This window comes from Ictidomys tridecemlineatus, chromosome 1 (genome assembly GCF_052094955.1).
Source record: "Ictidomys tridecemlineatus isolate mIctTri1 chromosome 1, mIctTri1.hap1, whole genome shotgun sequence".
Lineage (NCBI taxonomy): Eukaryota > Metazoa > Chordata > Mammalia > Rodentia > Sciuridae > Ictidomys > Ictidomys tridecemlineatus.
In genome coordinates this window covers 59,541,591-59,551,849 of record NC_135477.1, presented here as the reverse complement: position 1 = coordinate 59,551,849, position 10,259 = coordinate 59,541,591, and the positions used below count along the sequence as shown (strand labels likewise).

At 32.7% G+C, this 10,259-nt stretch overlaps 1 non-coding gene across 1 annotated transcript; it reads left to right on the top strand.

The window, feature by feature from the left end:
• The first annotated feature begins 6,537 nt into the window (after positions 1-6,537).
• LOC120886066 (U6 spliceosomal RNA) lies at positions 6,538-6,644 on the top strand. Its single transcript, XR_005728839.1, has one exon. It is a non-coding gene; the product is annotated as a U6 spliceosomal RNA (small nuclear RNA).
• Positions 6,645-10,259: the final 3,615 nt, after the last annotated feature.

Genomic DNA, 10,259 nt, shown 5'->3' with positions numbered 1-10,259 from the left:
CTTACACCCCCAGGAGCGAGGCTAGAAACTTATTGTCTCTCTCTCTCTCTTTTTTTTTTAATCCTGAAACTTGAGAACTAGATACACCTTATCTGATCATTTGATAATAGTTGGTTCTAAGTTCATATAGGCACCATGCTTAGGTCAAATGTTGGGCAAAAAAGCTCTTTTGAAAGCAATTTAATCTGCAATGGTTAAAAAAAAAAAAGAAAAGAAAGAGAAAGAAAGAACATTGCAGTTACAGGGGAAAAATGAAAACTTTGTTAGAATTTTTTACACATATTAATAACTATGGTTTACAATGTTTAATTACATATTGGTACGAGTATCATGGTTAAATAAAATATCTCCAATGCTTGGGCCTTTAAGGATTTTAATTCATTCTGTTCTAGAAATGCTTTAGAAAACTGAATCAAGGATTTTAGCTTTCAAATCTCAGGTTTCTGTTGAAAATTTTCATTCTTTTTTTTTTAAATATCTTATTGTGGTTTTATTTTTTTATTTTTTTTCCTTTTTTTATTGGTTGTTCAAAACATTACAAAGCTCTTGACATATCATATTTCATACATTAGATTCAAGTGGGTTATGAACTCCCATTTTTACCCCTAATTCTTAAACACAAAATAACTTTTCCCTAAAACTAAAACAAACAAGTAAAACAAACAAAAAAAAACCCTACATAACAGAATCTTTTCTGAAAACTGTGTGTGCTGAGAATTCACAGTATGCATACATTTGTTTTTAAGTTTTGAAAAATCTCCAAAGTAGAGAAAATTTGGAGAATTGAAAAAAACAATCATATTCTAATTCCTGATGTCATTTTAGACTATTTTCACTCATTTTTTTCTGTGCATTTAAATAATAGCCCATAATTAATCTGCAATTAATTAATAATAGCCCAGAATTAATAAGCAGAGTATCTGAGGGATAACCAGTTGTTTTGGCTTTAAGTTTTTAAAGATTAGTAGTAGTCAGAATAGATTAGTTCATAAGGTAATAAACAACCCCAAACACTCAATGTCTTCACACAATAAAATTTATTTCTTTGAAAGAGGGAGCACTTCCAATCTCATTCTATGAAGCCAAATTCACCCTGATTCCAAAACCAGGCAAAAACAATCAAAGAAAGAGAACTTCAGACCAATATCTCTAATAAATGTAGATGCAAAAATTCTCCATAAAATTCTGGCAAAGCGAATACAAAAACACATCAAAAAGATAATGCACCACGATCAAGTGGGGTTCATCCCAGGGATGCCAGGTTGGTTCAACATTCAGAAATCAAGAAATGTGACTCATCACATCAATAGACTTAAAGATAAGAATCATATGATCATCTCAATAGATGCAGAAAAAGCATTTAACAAAATACAGCACCCCTTCATGTTCAAAACTCTAGAAAAACTAGGGATAAAAGGAATGTATCTCAACATCATAAAGGCTCTCTATGCTAAGCCCTAGGCCAACATCATTCTAAATGGAAACAAATTGAAAGCATTCCCTCTAAAAACTGGAACAAAACAAGATGCCCTCTTTCATCACTTCTAATTGCTCTGGCCAGGGGTTGAAACAAACAAAAGAAATTAAAGGGATATGGATAGGTAAAGAAGAACTCAAATTAGCACTCTTTGCAGATTATATGATTCTATACCTAGAAGACGCAAAAAGTTCCACCAGAAAACTTCTAGAACTAGTACTTGAATTCTTCAAAGTAGCAGGATATAAAATCAACACCCATAAATCAAAGGCATTTCTTATATCAGTGACAAATCCTCTCTGAAAGGAAAATGAGGAAAACTACTCCATTTACAATAGCCTCAACAACAACAACAACAACAACAACAACAACATAGGAAACAACAAAAGAGGTGAAAGACCTCTACAATGAAAACTACAGAACACTAAAGAAAGAAATTAAAGAAGACCTTAGAAGATGGAAAGATCTACCTTGTTCTTGGATAGGCAAAAATAATATTGTCAAAATGACTATACTACCAAAAGCACTATACAGATTTAATGCAATTCCCATCAAAATCCCAATGACATTCTTCATAGAAATAGAAAAAGAGGTCATGAAATTCATCTGGAAAAATAAGAGACTCAGAATACCTAAAGCAATCCTTAGCAAGAAGAGTAAACTAGGTGGCATCACTATACCAGACCTTAAACTATATTACAGAGCAGTAGTTAAAAAAAAAACCAGCATGGTATTGGTACCAAAATAGACTGGTAGACCAATGGCACGCCAGAATACAAACCCATAAAAATACAGTTATCTTATATTAGACAAAGACACCAAACATATACATTGGAGAAAAGATAGCCTCTTCAACAAATGGTGCTGGGAAAACTGGAAATCCATATGCAACAAAATGAAATTAAGCCCCTATCACTCACCATGTACAAAACTCAACTCAAAGTGGATCTAGGAATTAAACCAGAGACACTGTGTCTAATAGAAGAAAAAGTAGGCCCAAATCTCTATTGTGTCAGATTAGGCCCCAACTTCCTTAATAAGACTCCTATATCACAAGAATTAAAATGAAGAATCAATAAATGGGATGGATTCAAACTAAAAAGATTCTTTTCAGCCAAAGAAACAATCAGTGAGGTGAATAGAGAGCCTACATTTTGGGAGCAAATTTTAACCACACGCACATCAGATAGAGCACTAATCTCTAGGATATATAAAGAACTCAAAAATCTTAACACCAAAAAACCAAATATCCCAATAAGTAAATGGGTCAAGGAATTGAAGAGACACTTCTCAGAAGATGATATACAATCAATCAACAAATATATAAAAAAGTGTTCAACATCTCTAGCAATTAGAAGAATGCAAATCAAAACTACTCTAAGATTTCATCTCACTCCAATCAGAATGGCAGCTATTAAGAATACAAACAACAGTAAGTGTTGGCAAGGATGTGGGGGGAAAAGGCTCATACATTACTGGTGGGATTGCAAGTTGGTGCAACCAATCTGCAGTATGGAGATTCCTTGGAAAGCTGGGAATGGAACCACCACTTGACCCAGATATTCCACTCTTCAGTCTATACCCAAAGTACTTAAAAACAGCACACTACAGGGACACAGCCACATCAATGTTTATAGCAGCACAACTCACAGTAGCTAAACTGTGGAATCAACCTAGATGCTCTTCAGTAGATGACTGGATAAAGAAAATGTGGTATATATACACAATGGAATACTTTTCACCATTAAAAGAGAATAAAATCATGGCATTTGGAGGTAAATGGATGGAGTTGAAGAATATAATGCTAAGTGAAGTTAGCCAATCCCCCCAAAAGCAAATGCCGAATGTTTTCTCTGATATAAGGATGCTGGTTCATAATGGTGTTGGGTGGGGAAAGCATGTGAGGAATAGAAAAACTCTAGATAGAGCAAAGGGGAGGGAGGGGAAGGTAGGGGACAGGAGGGTAGGAAAGATGGCAGAATGAGTTGGACATCATTATTCTAAGTACCTGTATGGGGACATGAACAGTGTGACTCTACTTTGTGTACAACCTCCAATATGAAAAATTGTGCTTTGTATATGTAATATAAATTGTAATGCATTATGCTGTCATAGGTAAAAAATTAGAATTAAAAAATCCCTCATTTCTTTGTCATGCAAAGACCCCATGTGTTTGAGTGACTCTTTACAACAGTGGTCCTTCATGGGGTAACTTGGCAATCTGGGTTCTTTTGATCCTGTAGTTCTGCAACCTCAATTCAAGACTTTCTTGGCTCTTGCAGTGGGGAAAGGGAATAGTATGGGTCTCTTCAGTTCTTCAGCACTGAGAGTAACTCATGTTGTTTCTGTTCATGTTTCATTGGCCAGAATTAGTTACGTGGTCCCACCTAACTGCAAGTGTACTGGGAAATAAGATTTTCCATGTTGTGTCAGGAATAAAAAACTGGATATTAGATAGACTGGCTATGTCTATCATTCCCTGAAATTGATTTTTTTGAGCAAAGGATTTATCACAGAGCTCAAAATTATTCAAAAATGGGACTTGACACTCATGTACATTTATAACCAGTAAAATTGGATTATTGGCCACTTAAGGATAATTGGCAGTTCAAGGATTACTCGAGAATTGCTCTAAAGAAAGTACATTCTATGCCAGATGTGACATAGCCAAGTATATTTTCATAATGTCATCTTACTTATGCTCTTCAGCTTTCTTCAGAAAATTTGTTCTTTGCTATTTTGTCTCAGTTTCCTACTTTGGCAATGACTGCTTAAAAAGAGTAGGAGATTTTTGTTATTCTTCAATCTGCTATGGTAGACTTGCAATGCTACCCTGAATTCAGACTGAATCATGAAAAATAGTAACAAACAATTCAGTTGAATTCTCTATATATTTGTATATATTTAGCCTCTATTGTTTTTAACTTACAAGAGTAATTACATAGAGTTCATCCTTAGAGTTAGTAGTAGGTATAAAAATAAGTAGAATATTGGCTTTTCCCTTATTTTACCCATTTTCTTAAGGGGTAAACCCTATTTTAGTTATAACCTAAAATATATTATTATGCGAACCCTAATATAGGTGTTCTAGTGGGAACTCTGAGTTCATTTCAAGTAAGAAATTTTGTACATAGAATTTTGTATGGTAAGGTTTAATTGTTTTACACAGTCTCTTCAACCATGACCAAACGGTTCACAATGTGAACAATAGTTGATTTTAATAAATTATTTAACAAGTTTATCATCTACTGCTTCCTCAGAGCATAGGGTTATGCTTTTGGTCATTTACTCATTACACATTTTTAACTGAATAGCACATGGTAATGAAAAATACATGTGCTTTATTCTGTGTGTGTATTGTTAGGGATTAAACCCAGGACCTGTACCCCTATCTCTATTCTTTTTTCCTCCTCAGCTTTATTGAGGTATAGCTGACAAACATTGTATATATTTAGAAATACAATGTGATGATGTGGTATACATCATGAAATGATGATTACCACATCAAGCTAATTAACACATCCATCACCTCACAGTTACTTTTTTAATGAGAACACTTAAGGTCTATTCTCTTAGGGAATTTCAAGTATACATTACAGTATTATTTAGTCAACATACTGTATATTAGAACATCCAAATTTATCCATCTTATACCTGGTAGTTTATACCTTTAAGCCAACATTTCCCCAATTCTCTCACTCCCCCATTTATTTGGCAACTGCTGTTCTACTCTTTTCTTTTGTAAGTTTACCTTTTTATTTTTAGATTCTGCATATAAGTGAGATTATACAATACTTTTTTTTTCTGTGTCTGGCTGACATGAGTCAACATAATATCTTCTAGGTTACCCCAGGTTGTAGCAAAAGACAAGATTTCCCTTTTTATGGCTATAAATGTGATATACATTTTTCATTCATCTGTTTATGGACAATTAGGTTGTTGCCATATCTTGGATACTGTGAATAATGCTGCAATGAACATGGAAATGTGGATATCTCTTTGAGATACTGAACTAGTTTCCTTTGGAAATAATCAGAACTGAGATTGTTGGACCATATGGTAGTTTTATTTTTAATGTTTTGAAGAATCTTCATTCTGTTTTCCATAATGGCTGCACCAATTTACATTCTTGCCCTAAATGACAAGTCCTATTTTATACACCCTAACCAAACTCTTATTATTGCTTGTCTTCTTGATAATTAGCTATCCTAACACACGGGAGTTAATTTCTCATTGTGGTTTTGATTTACATTTCTCTGATCATTTCACAAGGTGTTGGTGTTACCTTTATACCAAAGTAATACAAGGAGCCTATAATAAAATAAAATTATATGTAAATTTCCCTGATGAACGGGGATATAAAAATTCTCAACAAAATATTAGCAAACTGAATTCAACTGCACATTAGCAGGATTATATATCATGATAAAGTGGAATTTAACTCTGAGATGCAAGGATAGTTCAACATATGCAAGTCAATAAATGTGATACATTATGTTAACAAGATGTAAAACAGAAAAGAATTAGGTAAAATTCAACATGCTTTCATGATATAAACTCCCTACAAGTTGGGTACAGAAGGAATGTAACTGAAGATAACAAAGATCATATATGCTAAACTCTCAGCAAATATCATCTTCAACCATGAAAAACTGAAAGATTTTTCCCCTAAGATCAAGAATAAGAGAGTGCCACTTTTGTCATGTCTACTGAATACAGCACTCCTGAGTAATTAGGCAAGAAGAAGTAAGAGGCATCAGAATTGGGGAAAATAGAAAGTAAAATTGTCTTTGTTTATAGATAAGTGATCTTATATAAAATTCAGATCTTATATAGAAAACTCTAAAGATTTCATTAAAAAACTGTTAGAACTGTACATGAATTCTTTAAATTTGCAGGATACAAAATCAATTAAAAAATCAGTCATATATACCAATAATAAACTATCTGAAAAATAGATATTCAAACAACAAACAGAACAAACAAAAAGCAATTTCATTTACAATAGCATCAGACAATATAAAATACTCAGGAATAAGTTTAACCAAGAAGGTAAAAGAGTGCTCACCTCAGTAGCACATATAGTAAAATTTGAATGATACAGAGATGATTAGCATGGCCCCTGAGCAAAAATTACACTCAAATTTGTGAAGTGTTCTATATTTTTTCCCATACTCTTGGGTAGGCAAAATTAATATTGTCAAAATGGCCATACTACCCAAAGTGCTGTATAGATTCAATGTGATTCTAATTAAAATTAATTCTAATGTCATTCCTTATAGAAATAGAAAAAGTAATCATGAAGTTTATTTGGAAAAATAAGAGAACCAGAGCCAAAAACATACATTCGAGAAAAGATAGTCTCTTCAACAAATGGTACTTGGAAAACTGGAAATCCATATGCAACAAAATGAAATTAAGCCCCTATCTCTCACCATGCACAAACTCAACTCAAAGTGGATCAAGGATCTAGGAATTAGACCAGAGACCCTGTGCCTAATAGAGAAAAAATTAGGCCCAAATGTTCATTATGTCATATTAGGGCCTGACTTCCTTAACAAAATTCCTAAAGCACAAGAAATAAAGTAAAAAAATTAATAAATGGAATGGATTCAAACTAAAAGATTCTTCTCAGCCAAAGAAACAGTCAATGATGTGAAGAGAGAGCTTACATTTGGGGAGCAAATTTTTGCTACAAACACATCAGACAGAGCACTGATCTCCAGGATATATAAAGAACTCAAAAATATTAACACCAAAAAACAAACAACCCAATCAATAAATGAGCTAAGGAACTGAATAGATACTTCTCAGAAGATGATATACCATTGATCAACGAATATATGAAAAAATGTTCAACATCTCTAGTAATTAGAGAAATGCAAATCAAAAGTACTGTAAAGATTCATCTCATGCCAGTCAGAATGGCAGTTATCAAGAAGATAGACAACAGTAAGTGTTGGCGAGGATGTGGGGAAAAAGGCACACTCATACATTGCTGGTGAGACTGCACATTGATGCAACCAATCTGGAAAGCAGTATGAAGATTCCTTAGAAAAGCTAGAATGGAACCACAATTTGATCCAGCTATCCCACTCCTAGGTCTATACCCAAAGGACTTAAAATCGGCTATAGGAACTTAGCCACATCAATGTTTATAGAAGCTCAATTCACAATATCTAAACTGTGGGACCAATCTTGATGACCTTCAATAGATGAATGGATAGAGAAACTGTGGTATATACACACAATTGAATATTACTCAGCATTAAAAGAGAATAAAATTATGATATTCGCAGGTAAATGGATGAAGTTGGAGAATCTCATGCTAAGTGAAGTAAGCTAATCTCAAAAAACCAAAACCAAACACCAAATGTTTTCTCCGATAAGTGGATAATGATCCCTAATGGGGGAGGTCATGGGAAAAATGGAAGAACTTTGGGCAAAGGAGAGGGAGAGGAGGAAAGGGGGGATGGGGGCAGAAAAGATGGTAGAATGTGATAGACATCATTACGCTAGGTACATGTATTACTGCACATACATAGCCATCGTGTACAACCGGAGAAATGAAAAGTTGTGCTGCAATAACATACAATGAATCAATATGAATTATGCTGTCATAAAAACCTAATTAAAATTAATTAATTAGTTAATTAATTAGAATTTGTTTTCTTCCCAGAGCAAGTTCCCTGTAAAGCTCTACAAAAAAAAAAAAAAAAGAATAGATTAAAGACCTGTATAACCAAAAACTGTTACATTGATTACATTGGTAAATGGAAGAGGACAAAAGTCTCTGTTCATGGATTGGAAGAATCAATATTATTAAAATGCCCATAGTGTCTCACATGATCAATAAATTCAATGCAATTCTTATTAAAAATCCCAATGGCACTTTTCACAGAAATAGAAAAAAAAACACTCCTACAATTTACATGGATCTTAAGAGATTCTGAATTAATCAAAGCAATTTGAGAAAGAAGAATGAAGTTGGAATACTTCCTGATTTCAAACTATAGTAAAAAGCTATAATAATCGAAACATATTCCTGACATCAAAATAGACATACCAATCAATGGAACAAAATAGAAAGCCCAGAAATAAACCCATGAATATATGGTCAATTCATCTTCAACAAGGTTGCCAAGAAAACAAAATGAAAAAAGGACAGCCCCTTCAATGAGTGGTTTTGGGAAAACTGGATATCGTTATAAAGAAAAAAATAAAAGTGGAACTTTATTTTGAACCATGTACAAAATTTAACTTGAAACAGATTAAAGATTTACATAAAGACTTTTATGAAGCTATAAAACTCTTGGAAGATAACATAAGATAAAAGCTTTTTGATGTTGCTCTTGGGAATGATTTTTTTCTTTTTTCTTTTTTTTTTTGGATATGACAGGTAACAAAAGCAAAATAAACAAGTGGGACTATAGTAAACTAAAAACCTTCTGCACAGCAAAGGAAACAATTAGCAGAATGAAAAATAAGTCTGCAGAATGAGAGAAAATATTTGTAAACTATATAGCTGACAAGTGATTATTATACAACTCAATAGCAAAACACACAAATGAACAAACCAAAAAATACCACCTGACTTAAAAAGGAGGCAAAAGAACTGAAAAGAAATTTTTCTAAGCAAGACTTATAAAATGGCCACAAGAGAAATAAAAAGGTGCTCCATATCACTATTCCTCAGGGAATTTCATGTAGTACTATGTACCTCAGAAGGCCTGGGTATACAGAACTCTGAAAAACTGAGGTGTTATGTCCACCTAGATTTTTATATAATAAAAATAAGCTAAGAAACACTGAACATTTCTTAAATCTAGGCATTATGTAACAGTTATGCTTTATTATTTTATAATTAAAAACAATCAAAAGAAACAAAACAATCTAAAAGATAAGCATTTTGAAGCCATATTCATAGAGTATACCACACAGTGTCTTGACTTGATGAGCCCTCAAGAAGTTCTGATGTGTAAATAGAAAGTGAGTTTTAAAAAAATGTTGTTATTGGTGCATTATAAATAATAGTGGCATTTATTGGGATTCATTTGTATATGTACATACAATTTGATCAGTTTCATCTCCCCTTTCTCTCTCCTTCTCCTCCCCTTCATCCCCTGTGAAAATAGATTTTGAAATGGAACACAACGCATTGTTTTGCGTTAAAGACTAGTTGTGTGAAATCCTTATATTTTCAAGGTAGTTAATTTGTTTCCTGGTGTAAATATTTAAACTTTTATAATTTCATAAAGCAATTTTAAAAGCAATAAGTATTTGGTCTCTTAAGTTTCATATATTTCAGCCTCAGATAATAAAACAAGAAAACATTTCTAATTTGTAAGCTATCCTTATTAGGTTAGGCATATTTTCTAAAAGACTCATAGATTCTTTATATTTCCTGAGAGAGTATGGCTTCATATTAATTTTATGCACATAATCCTTATGAATATATACTGATTGGACTATAGCAAATGGAAAATAATAAAGGAAACAATGACTATCAGATTTCATATATTTGCTTTTCTACAAAAATCAATTAATAAATGGATGAGATGTAATGTGGTACTATCAAAGCCTTGCGGTTAAATTTACTTTTAATCATTTTTCTTTATTATCTTTTGGCAGCTGGAAAATCTTTGATTAATCTTTGTGAAAAGAAATTAAACTTTAAACCTTATACACTAAAAAGAAAAAGCAGCTAAGGTACACAATGAATAAGATTATTAAGTCTAAAATTAATCAGTCAACACTAGCAAATTCAGTTAGAAAACTATGC